At 37.7% G+C, this 22,314-nt stretch overlaps 1 protein-coding gene across 1 annotated transcript in view; it reads right to left on the bottom strand.

The window, feature by feature from the left end:
• Window positions 1-22,314, bottom strand: part of ADGRV1 (adhesion G protein-coupled receptor V1) — a gene marked incomplete at its 5' end in the record, with an annotated part of 521,373 nt that overhangs the window by 65,389 nt on the left and 433,670 nt on the right. The gene's annotated exons all lie outside the window — the stretch shown is intronic.

Here is a 22,314-nt window from a genome sequence, read left to right as displayed (position 1 = left end):
AGAGATTAGGTATTAGTCTGGCAATCACATTTTGTGCTCTCACTGTGCAAGTACAAAATTCTATTTATGGCTCTGTGTACAGTATAAAAGGACATGCATATTTTGCATGAACAGCTAGGAACCAAATTTTCAAAATTTGGCCTGCATGTTCCTGTGAGTGCCTAGAGCCAGACAAGTGCTGTGTGCTGACAAAGCTCCATGAGGAAGCCAAAAGAGCATACCGGGGCTGACTAGGAACACCCAGGGCTCATGTTTTTCTGTAACTCTGCAGAAAAGTGTGGTAGTTTGGCAACCCAGATCAGAAACTGCAAGGAAAGAAAGCCAGTCATAAATAACTCAGTATACTGCACAATAGACCCCAGGTTGGTTTTCCAGCAGTGCAACAATAACTAAGACATGATTTCAGATGGAAGAAACATATCCAGAGGTACATCCAGATTTTGTGGGACTGAACTTTTATAAAACTTGGAAAGGCTTCTTTAAAAAATAAAAATTTCAAAAGCATAATTAGGTAGAAGATCTTGGAAGAGGCCCATGCAAGTAACAGGCCCTAAAACGTATGCCTCATCAGCTTTATGGTTAACCTAAAGGAGGTACCTTTCACCTCTGGGGCCTAGAGTAACAATGACCAAAGGGAGAAGGGGTGTGAGAGTGGGTGATGGTGATGAAAGTGGGGAGGAGCATGTTGTTGTTTAAAAGTTACTATGAATTCCACTTGGCAAATTGAAAATTAATGTTCTTTTAATGAAAATCATTTAGTTACATATTTCCTAAGCTGATACTTCACGTTTGGTGAAATACTAGTAACTTTTCTGTTGGCTATATAAGTCACTGCTTACTGAAGCAGGCATTTATAATAGGTAATGTTAGAAATATATGTTTAGGAGTGAATTAGTTAATAGAAAACAGAATCATTTCGATGTTCCCGATAAAAGGGAACCCTAAAAACACAGTATTGGACCCATGGAATAAGGGTATCTATATAAAGACTGTGCTATCCAGAATATACAAGGAACCCCTCAAAGTCAACAAAAAACAAACAACCCAATTCAAAACTGGGCAATGGACTTGAACAGACATTTCTCTCCTAAGAAGATATACAAATGGCCATAGAGCATAGGCAAAGATGACCAACATCACTAGTCACTAGGGAAATGCAAATCAAACCCACAATGAGATACTATCTGTACCCACTAGGATAGCTATTGTCAAAAAATGAGAAAGTTACAAATGTTGGCAAAGATGTGGAGAAACTGGAACCCTTGTGCCTTGCTGGTAAGAATGTAAAATGGTGTGGCTCCTGTGGAAAACGGTTTGGTGGTACCTCAAAAAGTTAAACATAGAATTACCACATAACCTAGAAATTTCACTTCTAGGTGTATGCTCAAAATAATTAAAACCAGGGACTCAGAGACTTGTACATCAATGTTCGTGGCAGCATCATTCACAGTATCCCAAAGGTGGAAACAACCCAAATGTCCCTCAGCAGATGAAAGGAAAAACAAAATACAATGTACACATACAATGGAATATTGCTCAGCCTTAAAAGGAATGAAATTCTGACATATGTTACAACGTGGATAAACCTTGAAAACATTATGTTAAGTAAAATAAGCCAGACACAAAAGGACAAATATTGTATTATTCCACTTATACGAGGTGCCTAGAATGGCAAATTCAGAGGCAGAAAGTAGAATAGAGGTTACTAGGAGCTGGGAGGGGGAAAAGAGGGAGTTATTGCTTAATGGGTACAGAGTTTATGTTTGGGATGATGAAAAAGTTCTGAAAATAGATGGTGGCGATGGTTGCACAACACTGTGAATGCATTTATTGCTACTGAATTGTACACTTAAAAATAGTTAAAATGGTAAATTTTATGTTATGTATATTTTACTACATGCTAAAAAAGACAGGCTTGTGTCAAGATGAAGTTCCACAATGAGGGAGAAAACAATCAATCCTCAAAGTACTTAAAATACTTACAACAGCAAGAGTCACTCATGTGATAAACAAAGTAATCTGAAAAGGTTTTAGTGAAAGAAATTACTTGTGGAAAGTATCAAAAAAAAAAAAAAAAAACCCGGACAAGTGGATTTGTTATTTAGTACTACTATCATTAGTAAAGTCTACTTATGGGAGTTAGTAGATTCCATTGAGGATACATAAAATCTCTTTACTTGTTAGTGGAAAATATGATTTCAGTGCATTGCCATTTTTAAAGGAAGTATGGTTCTATATTATGTCTTTTCTTTGTAATTGCAGTCTTGGCTTTATTGCTATGCACCAGTGACAACAATAATGGCTTTATTATGGAAATCACACCTCATCTACATGAAGCTGAAATTTATTCTGTGTTTACAATCTTCTAAAGTACTTGTTTTAATTTTACCTCACTGACCTTCTGATTCTAACAATTTGGATGTGCTACTAAAACAAACTCATCAACGTAAAACAAGGAACACAACTGTGAAATAATGTGGATCTAAGATATTTATGGGTCTATTTCCAACAATAAGCATGCATTATTATTAAATTAGAAAAAAAGGTAATTAAAAAAAGGCATCAAAAGGTCTTATTTCTAAAATATGGGCCTTTATTCTGAAATGAGCAGATACTTGAAGGTCAAAAAGTTTCATTGATCTGATCGATTTCCTGGTGAGAAAATATTAAATGTGTTCTTCAGCTTTCTTAACAAGGGTTAATACACAATGTATAGTCACCCACCAGTATTCTCAGCAAATAAACCTAATGTTGTAGAAGAGAACAAGGTACATATTTCACAGAACTGCCAAATCAGCATTAGGATACTGTGGCTGGAACAGATAACAACAAACTTATGGACTGGATTTGTAAATTGTTCAAAGAAACACTCCATACTTCATCTGGGTAGTTTGCATTCCTAACCTTTGGTCACTAGTCCTATACTTGGTTCTAGTTTTAGAGTTTCCTTCTTGCCTCAGTACTTCAACACGTTCCCAAAAGAGCTCTTGAGAACCATCTGGACAACAGGGAACCCACTCTGAGTCCTGTGGCTCTGGTGTCCAGACACAGTTGCAAACGTTTGTTGCAGCAGGCTGGACTCTGTGTATGTCACCTGGATGATGTGCCAGGCTCTTCACTTTATTTAGCCATCCTTATCAAACTTATAATCTCTAGTGTCACCTTCTTTCAATGAGCATTTTAGGCCAACAATATCCAAATATGCATCTCCATCTCTCCTGAGTTCTAGACCTCCAGGTCTGGAGATCCTCAAAGCATCTCAAATTCAGTTCATTTAAAGCTAAATTTGCTATCCTTCCTCTCAAACTCTCTCTTCCTTCTGAGTACAGGTACCACCATCCAAATGGATTTACCCCATGACTCATTTTTCCTCATACACTGCACCAAATGGGGGGAGAGAGAGAGAACCACGCACAGAAAGCAGTCAGCACAGAGCCTGGCACAAAGCACGTGCTCAAAAAGCCTTACCTCCTATCATCTTCACCCTCATCCCATCATCCTCACCCTCATCACCATCATGACTTTAGTCAAGTTAGAGAAACAGCATATGGCTATAGATAGCCCTCTCTTGCATCTTTAAAAGGCCAAAAAATCATGTTATGTTTAACTTTTTTGTACCTGGATTTTCCAAACTTATTTGGTGTTAGAACCCTTCTGTTTATCCTGATGTAATATGACGATCACACAGAGAGGAAGGTTGCTTTCAATGTGCAGACTCTAAGTTCCATCACATCCAAACTGTCACTGAAAACTTCCTGACCAACCTATTTAACATGGACCTCTCCGTATCCTCTATTCCTCTCTGTCTCTCTATTCTATTCTATTCTATTCTATTCTATTCTATTCTATTCTACTTTATTCTCTCCAATCCCCTCCCATCCCCTCCCATCCCGTTTCATCCCACTCCACTTTAAAATGCTGGCAATGAGACTCACCAATGTATTGTGACCCACAATGTGTAAACCTCTGCTCTAAAAGGTAATTTAAGTAGCTAGTAGGATATCTCAGACACAAGGTAGATAGAGTAAATGTAACTATCATGGGAGGCCTACAGCCACCATGTTCTGACATGGATTTACCCTGACCCTTCCTGCTATACGAAGGAGGCAAGCCTAATTTGGAGGAATCTGTACAGGTGACACATTAGATCTGCAGGCAGAGCAGAGAGCCAATACTGGCCTAGAGTATATTTTCCAGGGGTAAAGAGGAGGAATGTGAGCAAATTCTCAGAGGAGTCTCAAGACAGCTGGGACCCTAAATAGCAGTACTTTGTCAATGGCTGACTTGAGGCTCTCCTGGATACTAAAGACAGTTGAGTGTCAGGCCTACTTTGAGGGTGATTTATTGGGATTGAAACAAAATGGCAAAAGCCTAGAATTATGGTCTCGCCTTGCAAAAACTATGTATAATTTTCAATTTGCAGGCTATAATTTTGAATCCAAGGAGAATAATCAACTTAGATGAGACCTACCCACACGGACCTTGCACGCACTGTTATTAGAGTAATACCATTTGAACCGTGTACTTCAAAGTTGCCAGAGAATATCCTACTGACGGGGATCAGATAGGTCTGTGATTCTTAAGGAGAAGGTTAAATGATCAGTTTTCTTCTTGTGAGGAAAAATGTCTTGAAACTATGGGAAGGAGAATTACCATTTGGTTTCATAGCCAACATAGTAATTTTCTACACACTTCAGAAATGTTTCATAAAATCACATTATGACAAACGTTTTTAGAAGATCAGAGTTCTAAAACAACCATGAAGTCAGCCAACCAACAATCGAAGACTGGCTTAACTTAGCTTCCTAACTACATTCCCCAGTTAATTAGCCATTAAGGAGTTCAGAACAGTCATCTCCAGGCATGCTCAGGCACCTAACAGCAATTCCCAACACACTCTGCTTTGGTAACACAATGAAGACACACAATGCATCTTTCAACCTGCTATATCTATATTTTAAGTCTTACTAGATGGTCTCATAATTTGGGAAATCAGGTTGCTATGTATTTGGCCATGACTAGCCAGTTATGTTTAAAGATAGTTTGATAGTACATCACAGAGCAGTCATTACCATTTAATAGGCTCAAATTCAACACTGAAGTCTTGAATCAATTCTGACACAATGTCTCAGAAAAATTAACACTAAAAATAACTCTACATGTTCAAGAAGATATTTTTACAGTATGTTAAATATGTCAGTTCCCAGAACTGTTTCCTGGTAGAGACCCTCCATCTGGATAAATGCCAGCTGACCTCAATGCGTATTTCCTTTCTTTAATTTGGTTCTTTAGGCCTCACATTACAAAACTGTAACACCAATTTAAAATTTTATTTTATTTTAATTTCCTTTGCCATGGCACTATTCTAAAAAGTCTAATTGAATGAAATCTTTTGGTTCCTCTCTGTCAATGTGATTAATTGCATCTCTTCTCCCAAAAGATATTCTGGTATCAGATTATCAGGGCATTGTCTTGTCTTAAAAATAATGTTATGTATTTCTCAAAAGCTTTGGGGATATTACTCACCCTCTGTTGTTAAATAACTACATCTGCAAATACAGAAAACTAGTACCAAACCCACACAGAGAGCTGTTTTCGGGAATATACAAGAACAGACCATAAAGTGGTATAACACCTGTGTTATATAAAAGCTTATCGTTAACCATTAAATAATGGCACAGTAACAGTTGTGCCAGGAAGGTCTATGCATATGGGAATGAACTAATGTTTTATTGCTCATTCTTACTAACAACCTTGGATCAAGCCCTTACAGAGAAAAGAAAGAGAAACCATTGTGCTAAGAAAGAAAGGTAATCGCCAGATTGAATGGCATGTGTATGATCTAGGGAGAAGGAGGCTGTCCAAAAAAACATCTACATTGACAATACTTCTATATTAGTGATCAAAGTAATTTTATCAAAGTGATTTGGACCCAATGATAAACCTGAAAATTTTCTTTCTGTATTTGTCAATGTCATGTGTAGACCTTAAAATATGTAAGATTTTAATTCCAACTTTTTCTCCTCTTTCATGTGGAATTAAAATTGTTAATGGTTACACTGTTTCACAAGTGTCAGATGTTAGTAGCAAATATAAGGTAGATATTAGAGCTTATTTTTGCCTCAGGCTCAAAACTATGTTTCCACTCCTTCCTTCCTCCCCACCTCCTTCCCTCCCCATAATCAAATTAGCCCATGTTTCCACTCCTTCCTTCCTTCCTCCCTCCCTTCTTCCCTCCTTCCTTCCTCCTTTCCTTCCCCTCTTCCTCCCTCCCTCCCTTCCTTGCTTCCCAAGCCCCCAACATAGAGCTACTTTTACTATTCAATTCCATCTTTAATAGGTTAGACAGATCCTGCTATATTTTTCATTTGTTTGTTTCTGTCCTGTTTTTTTTTTAAACCAGGTGAAGTTTATTCTGTTACAAAGTTTGTGAGCCACATTTGTAAAAAACAATTTTTTTTTCATGGTGGCAAAGCAGCTTTACTATAACCATAGATTAAGTGTTTATTTGCAAAGACTCTGGCATTAGTGGGAAAATGATGGAAAGAGGGAAATCACCACACTTCTTGGAAACCTTAAAATTAAATGATTATAAGTATCAACTATTGTTCATTTCAATTACTTGTTAATTTACAACCACATGGATTTATACTGTCTTTATAAAACTGTACAATAGAGCTTCAAATTGCTCTTCAATACTTTTAATGTTTCCTACGACCCAATTTCTACTTCTTCCTTGAAGTTGATGTATCCTAATTATAAATCACATCATTTGCTTTCCTGAAGGTTATTTATACTAAGTTTTCTAATTTCCTTCTGTTAAATTCAATTAAAAGAAAAAGATCTGTTTTGAGTATGGGTAGTCAGTCAAATAAACTTTTTTAAAAAGCATGCACTGGGACTTCACTGGTGGCCCAGTGGTTAAGAATCTGCCTGCCAATGCAGGGGACACGGGTCCCAGCCCTGGTCTCGGAAGATCCCACATGCCGTAGAGCAACTAAGCCCATGTGCCACAACTACTGAAGCCCGTGCGCCTAGGGCCCCTGTTCTGCAACAAAGAGAAGCCACCTCAATGAGAAGCCCACATACCACAGCGAAGAGTAGCCCCCGCTCGCTGCAACTAGAAAGCCTGCGTGCAGCAACAAGGACCCAACGTGGGCAAAAATAAATAAATATATAAATAAATAAATGAAAAATAAAAAGCATGCGCTGAGGTTGACTGAGTGGGATTTATTCATCAAAAGGCAGAATACTAGAGTGGTTATGAGCATGGACTCTGGAGCCAGATTACTTGAGGGCCATTTACTAGCTGTGTGACCTTGGTGAGTTACTTGACTGCTCTGATGCACAATTTCCTCATCTGTATAATGAGAATAACACTAGTACCTCCTAAATACAGAATACTGAATTCAGTTAGGATTTAATGGTTAAAATGCAGAATACTTAGAACAGTTTTATATAAACTTTGGCTATTGCTTATTATTCAAGAAATATATATTTATTGAAGATTCAAAAATGTATTTGATAAAATGTGACAGGTAAAAGGATGAATTACATATGGGTCTTCTTTTAAATATTATATATATATAAAATATATATATCCACTATAATAAAAGGTAGAAGATCAATATTAGAAAAGAGGGATAAAGTTATACAAAAATTCAGGGAAAGCAGCAGTTACCTACCATTGATGGTATCAGAGAGGCCACTGGCATTTCAACTGGGACTTAAAGACGAGCCATATTTGAACATGTGGACTTTGAAGTCAAGGTAGTGGAAAGAGGGGCAAAAAGGCAAATGCATAAATTAGTGTAAAATATCCCTTTTGATTGGCGTGAAAGGTCCATGAAGGTAAATAGTGAGAAGAATATTTGCATCATGAGGTCATGAAGGGCTCTTGAGGACCAGGTTGAGCAGTACAGAATTATTTTACAGGAAATGGAGAGACATTTAAAATTTCTGAGAAGATGTGTGGCCCAATCAAAACAGGAATTTCCTTAATCTCACAGGAAAGTAAACAGATTGGTGGAGAGAGTGCTGGTGGCAGGGATTCCAGTTAGGTAACTGTTGCAGTGCTCAACGTGAGACATACTGAAGGCCTGGGGCAGTGGCGGAGGAGGGACTCCCACAGTGGAAAGAAGGGGATGGACACAAAAATATTACAGAGAATCTAAAGGTGAAGTACCCCCAAATCAGAAAACAGCGAGAAACTTTAAAAATTATACAGATATTGGGACTTCATCTCTGGAGGTTCCAATTCACTGAGCCTCTAGAGAGACTCATCAAACAATCATTTGTGAAAGTGTGATTTTGATGATCAGTTTTGACAACTACTGACCTAAAAGTCTAGGAGTGTGGAGTAAAAGAAATTACACTGGCATCAAAATTAGGAAAATGAGAAAAGGATTAAGAGGAAGAAGAGAAGGAAGAGGGAGAAAGAGTAACACAGAGATCAGAGCAATTGGGGCAGGCAAGTTATTGACAAGTTTTGTACTTCCTGAGGACAAGATATTGTTCCCAGGAAGAGGACAGAAAAGAAGACGGGAAGACAAGTTGAGCTCAAGTTGACAGATTTGAAAATTACTACTGTGATGTGAAAAAGGCAAAGGCAATCCCTGGAAAACACATACACTCCAGAGTTATGAGTCACGAAAAGAATGAGTCATGGCCTGGGATTTAACAGGAAAATAAAAAAGAAGAGAGCATCATGAAAACCAAGGGAGATAGACTATTCAAGGAAGGGAAGTTATCGATTTACGCAGACGAGTTTAGGGATAAGGACATGAGAAAAGTGGTCAGTAGATTTGGTGTCCAAGGTTATAGGTGATGAATAGAAGAGAATAAGCAAGGTACTCTCAAGGCTTAGCAGTGCACATAAGGTGATGAGTATAGATAGCTCATAATGACTACTCTACAAGAAGTTTGTTGGTGAAGGAGACAGGCAAGGAGGTAACTTGATAAAGCAACAGCATTATGAGTAAGTTCTTTCAGGCACTGAAAAGTGATGTATGTTTTTAGATGGAGAGGAAAGACCCAGAATAGAGAGATGTTTAAGATGTAAGGCAATTGTGGAAAATTTAATGAAACAAGTTCCAAAAAAGGAAAAAGAGATGAAGGGCACAATTGGGAGGGTTGGCTTTGGTGAGAATGAGTTATTTACTCCCTTCCTAAAATGGAAGGAAAAATGGCAAAGAAGGGAGAAAAGAAAAGAATTGATCAGATAATATAGGAAAGTTGAGTGAGAGAACATCAGGTTGTTTTCACATCTTATATAGAGAGTGAGAATAGAAGGTATTAAGCATAAGACTTAACGGGCAATCTGTTTCCAAGATTACCAAAGAATCAATTAAAAGTAATCCAAAGGATTACTGAGAAGCAGAGATGGCTCAGTTAAGATTACTTAGACTAAATTTGTATCTATTACAGAGTAGCATTAATTGGCTGGTAAAAAGAAGAGAAGGACGTGACATAGACTGGAATGGTGATTGGGAAAATTGCTTAAGGAGAGAGCCAAGTTGGTGAGGAAATCAAGGGAGCTAGTGAAAATATCCTTGGATGTTCAATCACAAGGTCAAAGAGAGGGAGGTCGCAGTGAAGATAAAGACCAGTAGGAGTGAGAAACTGGGAGAGGAGGGCAGGGAGAGATATGAAGAGGGAAATGGTGACCCAGGAAGGGAGGATAGCATGAGAAATGGTAATCACGGTAATATGAATAGGAAAAGGGTGGTGTAAGCAAAATGCAAAAATTTTAAAATAGGAAAAGTTATTAAGCAGGGACATAATGACCTTGAAGTAAGTGCAAGATGGAACAAAAATATTTTGATATACTGTTAGTTGGAAGGAGTAGCCTCTTACAACTGGTTGTAAGGAAAGTGATTGGTTTACGAGGCCACCATTTTGGTTATGATAAGGCAACTGAGTCATTTTATAAAAGGATCAGATCAAGTTTGTTACTGCTTTCTGGCCCAACGAAATTCAAACTTCACCTTATATGGATGTCCTTTTCTTCCAAAAGGAAACAACTTATTATAAAAATGTCCTTTTTCACTATTCAACTTTCTGAGTTTTATAATGCATAAACTATTAAGTATACCACTGTGATCACAGACGTGCCAACTATACATTTTTAAAGAAATTTATGATGCAATTGCTAATTCCCCAGATTACTTGTCCCCACTGCCTATTTTCCCAGACCTATCAACGCTATTTTCCTTTATTTCTGGATCTTCTCTTTAATTCTGTACCAGTTGATTTATTAAAGTGTGATCAAACAAACTATTATTTTGTGGCTATGTATTCTTTAAAGAATTGTATAGGCACTGAATAATTGAAAGTATCTCAAAATAATGAGAATGGTAATAAATAATACATGAAAAAAGTTGCAAATCACAAGTGGAATTTATACCTTAGAACTTGGGATTTGCCTGATTACAGAGAACCATGGAATATCACAAGATCACAATGTTGACACCAACTGAGGTGGCTCACAGACCAGGTTGAGTGGGAATATAGTGTTTTCAATGCCATAAATATTCCAAGATAAAACAGGCTTGAAAAACTCATTTTTCTACTTTTCAGTAGAGTTTTATATACATTCTTTGGCAATGGTCTAAATACAAATTTGAGAGAGACATGTTAAAAAAACCCAGAAATTGTATTTTCATTAGCTAAGAGTTGAATGAAAGACTTCAGTCACCGGTTAAAAAACTGAATGTGCTCTTAGATCAAAGCAATAAATATGAATAACTGTTTCATGTAATTTTCAAAAGAGTAGAAAGTAATGTCTCACTGTAATTTTTCCAAGATAACTAAAAAAAGGATTTAAGGCGGGAAAAGTCCTTTGAAAGAGTGGAGTATGCCAGGAAAGTTAAAATGTAAACTTTTAATTAACTTGGGAAAAACTGCCAAGGAAATATTTGGAAACTCAGCCTATGCATAAAAATTATAAACAATGGGGAAAGTTTCACTGACCCTCTGGGTCAAGCTGAGGCATGGCAATGGTATTGGCATGGCAATGGTAAGCCTATGTCAATAAGAGAGGAAGGGCAAAGAGTCTGCAGTGAATCCAAGCAGCAATGCCACTGTGATGCTCTTAGACACTGGCTTTAAATGTATATCATACTGACCACATCTTCCACTGACATTCTACTGAAGCCTATTCATGATGGGTATCAAGAAATTAATTTCAATTCCATTCCTTCTCCTCCCCAAGCACCATAAATGATGAACTCAGCACGTGAGAGTGAATTCAGTTATGTTGTTTAAGTCCAGACTTATCAGACATCATGTTACTTTTAGGCAACAGCACTAGTTCAGTATGGCTGTGCATATGGAGAGTTTATGCAGGGAAGTATTGGAATTTTCCTTTTATCCTACAGTTTAAGGATTGCTATTGTTTTTTGTTTGTTTGTTTTTCTGCCACGCCTCACAGCATGTGGGATCCTCGTTCCCAGACCGACCAGGGATTGAACATGTGTCCCTTGCACTGGAAGCACAGAGTTCTAACCACTGGATGGCCAGAGAAGTCCCTAAGGATTGGTACTGGATGAATTAATGATGTGACCAATTTCACCTTTTAGATGTTCAATGTGGAATGGGGACAGACAAGAATCAAGGAATATCAGTTTAAGAGAGCTGTGAGATGATGGAGGATATAACCCAGGTGCTATGAACTGAACTGAGGCCCCCCCCAAATTCATATGTTGAAGCCCCACCCCTCAATGTGATGGTATTTGGAAATAGGGACCTAAGGAGTTAAGTAAGTCATGAGGGTAGAGCCCTCATGATGGGATTAGTGTCCTTGTAAGGAGAGACATGAGACATTTCTCTTTCTCCCTTTCTCTCTCTCCCTCCCTCTCTCCCCCATGTAAGAACATAGCAAGAAGATGATCGTCTGCAAGCTAGGAAGAGGGCTCTCATCGGGAACCGAATTGGCCTGCACCCAGATTATGGGACTTCTCAGCCTCCAGAACTGTGAGGTATAAATTTTAATTGTTTAAACCACCCAGTCTACGGCATTTTGTTATGGCAGCTCGAGCTGATTAATACATCAGGCATAATCATGAAGAAAGGAAGAGAGAGGCATACTTGAGAGACATTTAGTAAGTATACAGGACAAAGTCTGAGTATATTCTGCACCAATTACATATTGAAAGAGTTGTTATGCTAACAAAAATACCAATGCCTACTGAGTGCTTACTATGTTTCAGAGAATGTGCTAAAGACTTTATATGAATTGACATTTAATCCTTTAATCCTTCAAACAGTGCTATAAAGTTATATATTATTATTATAACTGTACTACATATGAGAATAGTGAGGAAAACTAGGCATGTTTCAGTACCATAAAGAGAGGGGGCAGTCTTTCTTGGAAATAAGAAGATGAAGAAATAATTTGCTAGCCTGGATCACTTCACATTCTTTCTCGGGAATAAAATCTAACAATTCCTTTTATGGAATTAGAGATCTCTAGGTTTAATTTAATGTTTACATGTTATTTTTCTCAATGACAGTTTCGATAACAAAATGGTAAACTGTGAAGCATTGCTGTTGGCCAGAGTCACCTGTGGTTCTAATCCCAACTGCACAATTTAACGGCTTTGCAAATCTGGACTTTCCTAATCTCTCTTTTCCTTCATTTTCTTGTCTCACTATAGGAATAGAAATACCTGTTTCACAAGATTCTTGTAAAAATTGAGATAATATATACGAAATGCTTAGCCCAGTGTCTGGCATACGGTGATTGGTAGTGGTGATGAGGATAATGATGATTACCACCAGGGCCCACATCCTTTCACAGCTGCCACTTACATGCCTTTTACTCTCTCTCCCAAACCTACTACATCCATGCTCTATGCCCGCTGCCCACCTAGAAAACAAATGTAAGTTGAATTTAACAGTTTAGTACTGAAATAGCCTGAATAGAGGACCATTCTTGTCTCATCAGTTTTAACAGACTAGGTAAAAGGCAGTCACTGAGGTACAGACATTCAGGAAACTTGAGTTTTAGAAAGACCCAGCTCTGCCACAAATTACTAGTCCCTTTTCTTCATTGGTTACATGCGTAAATCAGGAGTTCAAACAGAAATTCAAGCTTTCTCTCAACTCTCTGATTTTATTTTTTACTTTTTATCTTGATGTTCTAAGCCTTAGGAAACTAATTCCTGATGCTATTGTTCTAGGAGTTTTTAATGAGCAATATCAAATCCCCAATTTTTTCAAAAACAATAATAAAAAAAACCAACACACATTGAATGACTACACATCATCTTTCAGGCTCAAAGATTTCTGATTTGAATCTTTGAAGACTGAGGTCATAGATATAATTCTAAGCAGAGGATGAGCATCCATAATGTTTTTTTTTTAAATATTCTGGATTTTCCCCAGCACTATTGACAAAATGTGGGAAGACTAAACTGTGCTCACAAAGATTTTTTTAAGCTCAAGTGGAACAGATTGTTCATTGTGTAGTGAGGAGCTCTGGGGTTTTCCTTAGGTCCCTAGGCATTGTTTTTTATTTTCTTTTCAGCAATGGAACTGGGAGTAGACTGCAAACAAGCAGCTTACTGCCAAGGACATGTGAAACCTGTTATATTGGTCATTCTGGATCTGATTCAAGTACATACTGTTGCTAGGTAAGATTACTTTTACTTTGCTTTAGTGGAAGCCTCAATTTTGGTTTAGGGAAAAAAAAATCATATTGTGTTTTTCCATTTATATTTATAAACCATGTAAAATTTAAAACGATAATGACACACTTAGAATTCTGTAATATGTATTTGAAATGACAAGCAATAAAAACTAAAATAAAACAGCACAATAAAATAAGAATGAAAATAAAATTTAAAATGACAATAACATACTTAGAATTTTGATGTGAGAATAATAAGGATCCTAGAACCAGAGTGTTTCAGCTATTGATTTCTACATAATAAACCACCACAAAACTTGGTGGCTTAAAATAATTTACAATCTGGGCTGGGCAGTTTTCTGCTCTGTGTGGTGTCTACTCGGGCTGGAACCTACAGGAAGGCTTTTTACTCCCATGTCTGGAATCAGACGCCTGAAACAACTGGAGGCTGGTCAAATATGCCTATTCACATGGCCACTCCATATGACTAGCTTGGAGTTTCTAACATCATGGTGGTCTCAGAGTAACTGGACTTCTTACACTGTGACTGGCTTCCAAGAGAAAGGAAGCTGAAACTGCTAGTCTTCTTAAAGGTTAGACGCATTATGGGGCAGTATCACTTCCATCAGATTACCTTGGTCTAAGCAAGTCCAAAGAGTTAAAGGGAGGGGAAATAGACTCCGCTGCTGTATGTGAAGAGAAGCACACATGTAAAGGGAGGGAAATAATTGATGGTGGCCATCTTTGGAGAACACAATACAGAGTGTACTGCATTTACTAGGAGCTATTTCCTATTTCTTCTTTTTCCTTTGGCTTATATTGAGTTTCTCTGAACTCTTTTTGAAATTTCTAAGATGTCAGGAGAAAAAAAGTTACTCAACCTTAGGATGAAAGGGATGATACTTCATAATATTCATTAGAGCAAGTTTCCAATGATTTTCATAATAGCAATAGAATCTTGATTTATGTTAGTATTGTTCTGTAAATATGAAGACATGGAGACTCAGAAGAAATGGAAGCATTCATCCTCAAATATATTACCAAGCAGAGAAGCGGCCATTATTGTACCAGTAGATTCCAAATACCTCAGATTCATGTTATACATGGCTGGCTGGATCAAGCCACCTCTACATTTTAATATATCATATTGAAACATATGCATGGGATTTTTATAAGAAAGGGATTTGTAATCTGCTTCCTCTTTTTATTCAAATTAATTTTCCTTCCCTGATCCATGAATCATTCCTCACATAAGAACTGGCTGATGAATCAGAAAAGAGTCAGTAAATTCTAATGAGCCTAAAAGGAGAGACAAGCTTATCATTGCCAGAGATCAAAACCAAACCCTAAAATTACAGGCTTTGTTTAAAATGCTGTTTGAGACACTGAAATTTAGTTCAGGGAACATACCTTTATCCTGACTCATTCTCACTGCACACTCACTTCACTGAAGGAGGAGGAGGCCAGTGAATTTCACTAGGAGCCACCGACCTTCGAAAATGGTTCACAGCAGTCGAGCAGCAAAAAGGGCACAGAAGGAAGCAAAGCTGACATCACTGTCCCAGCCACGCTCAGAAAGGGAGGGACTGACAGTGGCTGTCTCTGGAGACTACAGCACAGAGTGTATTTGATTTACTAGCAGCTCTTCCTCTGTTCCCCCTTTCCTTTGGATTTCAGTGGAAATTTGAGATGAAATTAAGGGATGTCAGGAGTGAAGAAGTCACTCAAAATATAGAGTATAAAGGGGTTGATACAGAGCGGACATAACCAACACACAAGTGTTGATGTAAAATTGCTCCTGTTGTCAGGCACATCTAATCTGCACCAGAGTGAATAGTTTGGAGAACAGTTCTATAGAAATATGGAAGATTCCAGCCCAAACAAAATGACTGATATAAGCTCTTCAGTTATTCAAACAGGGCTGATGCTGGTGTTAACTAATCACATCTGTTTACCAAACCTAAAACTCTAAGGTAAATAAATAATCATAATCATTCTAGCTACTAAAAACAAAAAACAGCTTGGCTATAAGGAAACTATAAATTGACCTTTCCTTCTCATAATGCATCTTACTCATTGTTAAAGGTAATTTAGAAATAAATAAAAAACTCTTGACAAGGTTTGACCAAAAATACTCAAAATTTAACATAATTTGGAAAACTAGGAAACTGTGCTTCTGTAATAAAAGGGAATTTACCTTCAACTCTTGATTTATTATTTGAGAATATATTTCTCATGCTACTATCTAATACAGTTAAGCCTTGAACAACGCAAAGGTTAGGGGTGCCAAACCCCCTCACAATCAAAAATCCACATATAACTTTACAGTTATATATATAATAATATATATATTTTCTGCACCTGAGGATTCAACCAACGGTGGATGGTATAGTACTGTAGTACGTATCTATTGAAAAAATGTGCATATAAGTGCATAGTTCAAATCAGTGCTGTTCAAGGGTCAACTGTAATATCTGAAAATACTCATCCAATTAAAAAAATGCAGGGGACTTCCCTGGTGGCACAGTGGTTACGAATCTGCCTGACAATGCAGGGGACATGGGTTCGATCCCTGGTCTGGGAAGATCCCACATGCCGCGGAGCAACTAAGCCCATCTGCCATAACTACTGAGCCTGTGCTCTAGAGCCCGAGAACCACAACTAATGAGCCCGCATGCCACAACTACTGAAGCCCACGTGCCTAGATCCTGTGCTCCACAACAAAAGAAGCCACCACAATGAGAAGGCTGTGCACCGCAACGAAGAGTAGCCCCCGCTCACCGCAACTAGAGAAAGCCTGCGCGCAACAACGAAGACCCAACACAGCCAAAAATAAGTAAATTAATTAATTTTAAAAAATTAAAATTTAAAAAATGCAAGGCAAAATAAAACTAAACTATAAACCATCTCAGCTGCCTTAGGAAAAAGGGCTATTTTGCATGCTTGGAATTGTAGAGAACTAAGCCAGATCTGCTTGAGACTACAGTCTTCCCTCTGTATCCATTGGGGATTAGTTCCAGGACCCTGCAGGATACCAAAATCCAAGGATGCTCAAAGTCCCTTATATAAAATGGCATACTATTTGCATATAACCTATGCACATCCCCTGGAATACTTAAAATAATACCTAATACAATGTAAATAGTTGTAAACACAATGTAAATGCTATGTAAATAGTTGCTGGTGTGTGGCAAATTCAAGATCTGCTTTTTGGAACTTTCTGGAATTTTTTTTTCCCAAATATTTTCCGACCCATGGCTGGTTGAATTTGCAAATGCAGAACCTGGTGATACAGAGGGCCGACTGTAACTGGAACTGCCCTCCTTCTCAGATATAACGTATACATGGAGTATAAAAAGTACAGGAATCTCAGAGGAAAGAAGAGAAGAGGCTTGGTACCAGTCTGTGTTGCATTTGAAGCTTTGGCTTTTAGAGAAAGTAGTGGCAACTGCTTGCACTGTGGACTCAAACTCCTGAGTGGGGTTTGTGCCAATTATTCTAACAATAAAGAATATTAGAAGCAAAGAAAGGGTACTTACTATCCAGTTTTCAAAAATACAGATGTGGGAACTTTACTAATATAGTAGACTTTTCAGCATTCCCCTACCCCTCTCCCCCAATTTTTAAACAAGGTAGATATTTATGGGTAGTTATGTTAATTTCTTTAATTCTAGAAAATTCTCAACATTACCTCTTCAAACATTGATTACTCTCCATTCCCTCTATTCTTTTCTCCTGGCAATGTATTCTCATACTTCTTAGCTCTGTTTCCATATTTTCTCTTTTTTTGTATCTTTCACATGAATTCCTTAATCCTAGCTTCAGATTCTAATTAATTAATTCTCTCTTCTCTGTGTCTCATCTATATTTTATCTCAAATATCAAGATATTTAAAATTTTCAACTAGTGTCATTTTTCATTGCCAAGATTATTGAAATCTTTTCATTTTCATATTGGTCTGTTTTAATTTTATTTGCTTATATCTATTTTTTTTTTTTTTTTATGTTTAAGTGCTTTGAATGGATACATCTTCCATTTCGTCAGGGGTCAATGGTCAACCATTTTCTGTACAGGGCCAGATATTAAACGTTAGGTTTTTCAGGCCACATGGTTTTTGTTGCAACTACATATACTCAACTCTGTATTGTGAAAGCAGCCATAGAATATATGTAAACAAATGGGTGTGGCTGGGTGTCAAGAAAAACCTTTACTTACAAAAACAGGTCACTGCAGCTACTTTGGAAAACAGTTTGGCAGTTCCTTAAAATGTTAAACAGCGAGCTACTGTATGACCCAGAAATTCCAATTCTAGGCATATACCCGAGAGAAATGAAAACACATGTTAATACAAAAACTTATATATAAATGACCATAGGAATGTTCTTCATAATAGCCAAAAGGTGAAAACAACCCAAATGTCCATCAACTGATGAATAGGAAAGCAAAATGTAGTATGTTCACACAATGCAATATTATTTGGCAATAAAAAGAACTATGTACTGATAAATGATATAAAATATGAACTCTGAAACCACTATGTTAAGTGAAAGAAGCCAGACTTAATAAAAGACCACTTATTCTATAATCCCATTATATGAAATGTCCAGAATAGACAAATCTATAGAGACAGAAAGTTGACTAGTAGTTACCTAGGCTTCAGGGAAGTGGAGAATGGGGAGTGACTGCTAACAGGTATGGGGTTTCTTTTTTGGGATGATGCAAATATTCTAAAATTAGATTATGGTGATAGTTACACAACTATATAAGACCAATGAACTGTACAATTTAAACAGATGAACTTTATGGCATGTAAACTATATCTCAATGAAGCTGTTAAAAAAATAAATAGATAAAATGAGGAAACAGTTAAGTGGCTGGCAGGGCCATAGTTTGATGATTCCTACTTTATATTTTTGAGGAGCCTAAATAACTTGACAAAGTTATTTATAGTTTATCCTATTTTTATATCTTTTTCTATGTTAAATTCATCTCTTTGCTGATTTTAAGGGCTATCTTTGTTAGTTTTCCTCCAATATTTGGGACTTTTATATTGCAGCTAATCTTGAGTAGAAAGCATTTGCTTCCTTGCTTGTTCTCTCTCTCCCTCTCTCTCTTTCTCTCTGGCTACCTTTTTCTGTCTAATGGTTTTGTGGTGGCCTCCACTTAACCCTTCTGTCCAAAAAGGACTAGTTTGGTGTCATGGGTCTTCTGTCCCCATAATGACATATACATATGAATATGGCAGATAAACTCTGTGAACTCTAGAGATTTTGGCCCAGGAACTTGGTGAGATGCTTCCTCTGCTTTCTCTTTGGGCTCCCAGATCCCTAAGCCAAAGCCCAAGCTACTATGGCAGCTCTTTTTCAGGTTCCTTTCCTACAGGAGCTACTGCTCCAGTCTACCGGCCTTGGGTGAGACCTTTAATTCCCAACTTACCACCACAGCAGTTGAGATACTCCTGCATTCACAGGCTTGTGGACCCAGAAAACATCAGGTCCTTGACAGTAGCCCAGGTTATACTTTGTGTTTCTGCTCTTTCTGATCCACAATTCATCTTCTTTTTAATTTTCTCTTGTTATATCTTGTCATTAACTGCTATGTATATGGAGCAGGGAAATGGGCAAAACATGAATTTACAGTCCTTCTTGACTGGATATTTTTCAGGTCAATGAAATGGAATTTTAGCAGATAGATTCAAAGAGAGTATCAAATGCTCCTTGGTAGAGTAGATTGACATTTTTTTTCTTGAAAATTTGAATTTGAGGTAAGTGGAACATGTTCAAACAGAAGAGAATTAAAGGAGGTTTCAAATAAAATGCAAGATATCAGCTTAGAGGTCAAAGCTGAACACATAGTTTTGGGAATCACAGAAGTCAAGGAAAAAATGATAGTCCTAATAATAACTTTTAAAGGGATACCTACAAACAGATCAATGAGATAAATTCTATAATTTCTACTTCTGATGATAAGACAGATTCCTTTTCTTCTTAAAGCTATATTTAGCTTGGGGATCCATTCCTATAATCATAAGATTTTATGGTGCATTGATTATTAATTTATTCATTTTGTCAACAAATATTATTTATGCTCCTGCTATCTACTGAGCACTCTACCGGGCTGTGGTGATATAGAGATGAATAATAAATGGTCCTTACCCTCAAGGAATTCATAATTTATTAAGGAAATCAGCCACACACACCAAAACAAGTCACCATTTCATTCTGAAATAAGTGCTAAGTGCTGTAATGACTGTAGGAACAAAGTGCTTTAAAAGCATAGAAGAAGGAATGAGTAATGCTTATTTGGTGTGGCTCTGTAAAGAGGGAATTCCAAAGGCGTCACAGAAGAGGTAGCATGTTGGGAGTTTCCAAGATTTCTATAGAAGAGTGAGCAGTATCTTGCTGGAAGGGCTTCCTAGAGATTAACTTGTGTTTGTTCAGCACACCACTTTTATTAGGACAGCTTTGGGGAGATAATGAAGGTTATGGAAGGGTAATAAGCACCTTCCACCTCTCTTTCATCCACATTTTCTCACATTATTCACGAAACACATGAGTTTTATCAACTGATGATGAGGAGTTCATAGAGGGCGCCTTACAAGAGCAAAGATGACAGTATCAGGTAATTTTAAGGATGAGTAAGAGTAGGGGCTTCCCAGGTGGCACAGTGGTTGAGAACCCACCTGACAGTGCAGGAGACATGGGTTCGAGCCCTGGTCTGGGAAGATCCCACATGCCGTGGAGCAACTAAGCCCATGCGCCAGAACTACTGAGCCTGCGCTCTAGAGCCCACAAGCCACAACTACTGAGCCCGCGTGCTGCAACTACTGAAGCCCGCGTGCCTAGAGCCCATGCTCCGCAACAAGAGAAGCCCGTGCACTGCAACGAAGAGTAGCATCCGCTCGTCGCAACTAGAGAAAGCCTGTACACAGTAACGAAGACCCAACACAGCCATAAATCAATCAATCAATCAATCAATCAATCAATAAAATTTATTAAAAAAAAAGAACGAGTAAGAGGAGTAAATTGATGGCATGGTCAGAATGCAGGCTGAATGGTAACTAACTTGGGGATGAAAAGATGGCCCAGGGGTGGACTTATAGAGACTCTTGTGTTATAAAAAGACTGGACTTTCTGGGCTTCCCTGGGGGTGCAGTGGTTGGGAGTCCGCCTGCCTATGCAGGGGACACGGGTTCGTGCCCTGGTCCAGGAGGATCCTGCATGCCGCGGAGCGGCTAGGCCTGTGAGCCATGGCCGCTGAGCCTGTGCTCTGCAGCGGGAGAGGCCACAACAGTGAGAGGCCCGCGTACTGCAAAAAAAAAAAAAAAAAAGAAAAAAAAGACTGGACTTTCTTCTGGACAATGAGAGAGACTTTGAATGACTGTAAAGCTAGAGAGTGAGGGGAGCCACTTTGTTGAAATATAGACATCTGAGAAAATGATACTGGAGAAGAACTAGAACTAGTGACCTATCAGGAAAACACTGTAAGAGTCCAAGTGAGATAATGACTATTAGATTGAGTGGGAATAGGGGAATCAGAACTGCCATAATTTTTTTTTATTTGAAAAGCTACAATAAAAGCAATGCTTCTCTTAATATTTCATTGCAAGAGAGGTTTCGCTAGTTGAGAAAGAAGTATGCTAGGGCTTTTAGCATTATGTTCAATGCTTGAGGCTGTTTTTCAGATAATCAGAGCATTGTTTATCTACTGTATTCATGATGGATCATATCCAAAAAGGCACAGGGGTGATTCAGGCATGAAAGGACTAACTTGTTAGGTTAGGCCCTTATGATGTTATCATTATTGAAAACATGCAAACATTGGCACTTTTACATAATATACAGAACACAATAAATATGGTTATTTGGGGAAAGAAACAAACTTTTCCTTCAAAAGAGAATATGCATTTTAATAAAATGAATCTCAAGTTGAATAAAAGCATAGCTTCTAGATAAATTCTATATCCCGTGAAAAAGGTGGATTTCTACATTGAATATTGCTTTTTTAACTGAAGAATCTAAGATTAATCATAACCTTAAATAATATTTCTGCCCACATAATAACTGCATGCTAAATGAGAGAGAAGAGGGAAGAGTTGGCTAGATACAACTATCTACAAACTACCCCACAGACTAATATAAAAGAGTCCCTTCTTTTTACACAACAAGGAAAATCTTTTTGCATCTTCCCTGACACAGTTTAGGAACTAGAGGCTTTTCTTATATTAGAATGAATCCTTTTATTAGCCTATAAATGACAATATCTATAGAGTCTCTAATAATGTATTAGACATTATTATATTATGTATTCTAGGGACTTCATATATGGTATCTTGTTTAAACTCTGAAAAGCACTTAAAAAGTGAAGAACTTCTCCATTCATTTGGCTTTAGATTTGTAAAAGCTTAGAAAAGACTAGTCTTCCTCTTGGCCCAAGCCGGATTCCCCCACCCCCAGCTCATTAGGTTCTCCCTAATATCACTCAAACCATTTTAGAGTGAGTTTTCTGTATGTAGGTGTTTGGTTATTGTTCCTTAAAACAATTCCTAAGAGATGCTAATCTAACAACAGAAAAAGAAACACATCATAAAAACCTGTGTTAAGTATGATTCAAAGGGAAAAAATGAGCTGTAGTGAAAGCCAATTTGAGCTGGAAAGACTGTACTCTTAAGTAACCAGACATGT

This window comes from Mesoplodon bidens (assembly GCF_964165515.1).
Source record: "Mesoplodon bidens genome assembly, chromosome: 4".
NCBI lineage: Eukaryota > Metazoa > Chordata > Mammalia > Artiodactyla > Ziphiidae > Mesoplodon > Mesoplodon bidens.
This window is presented reverse-complemented; position numbering and strand designations above follow the sequence as displayed.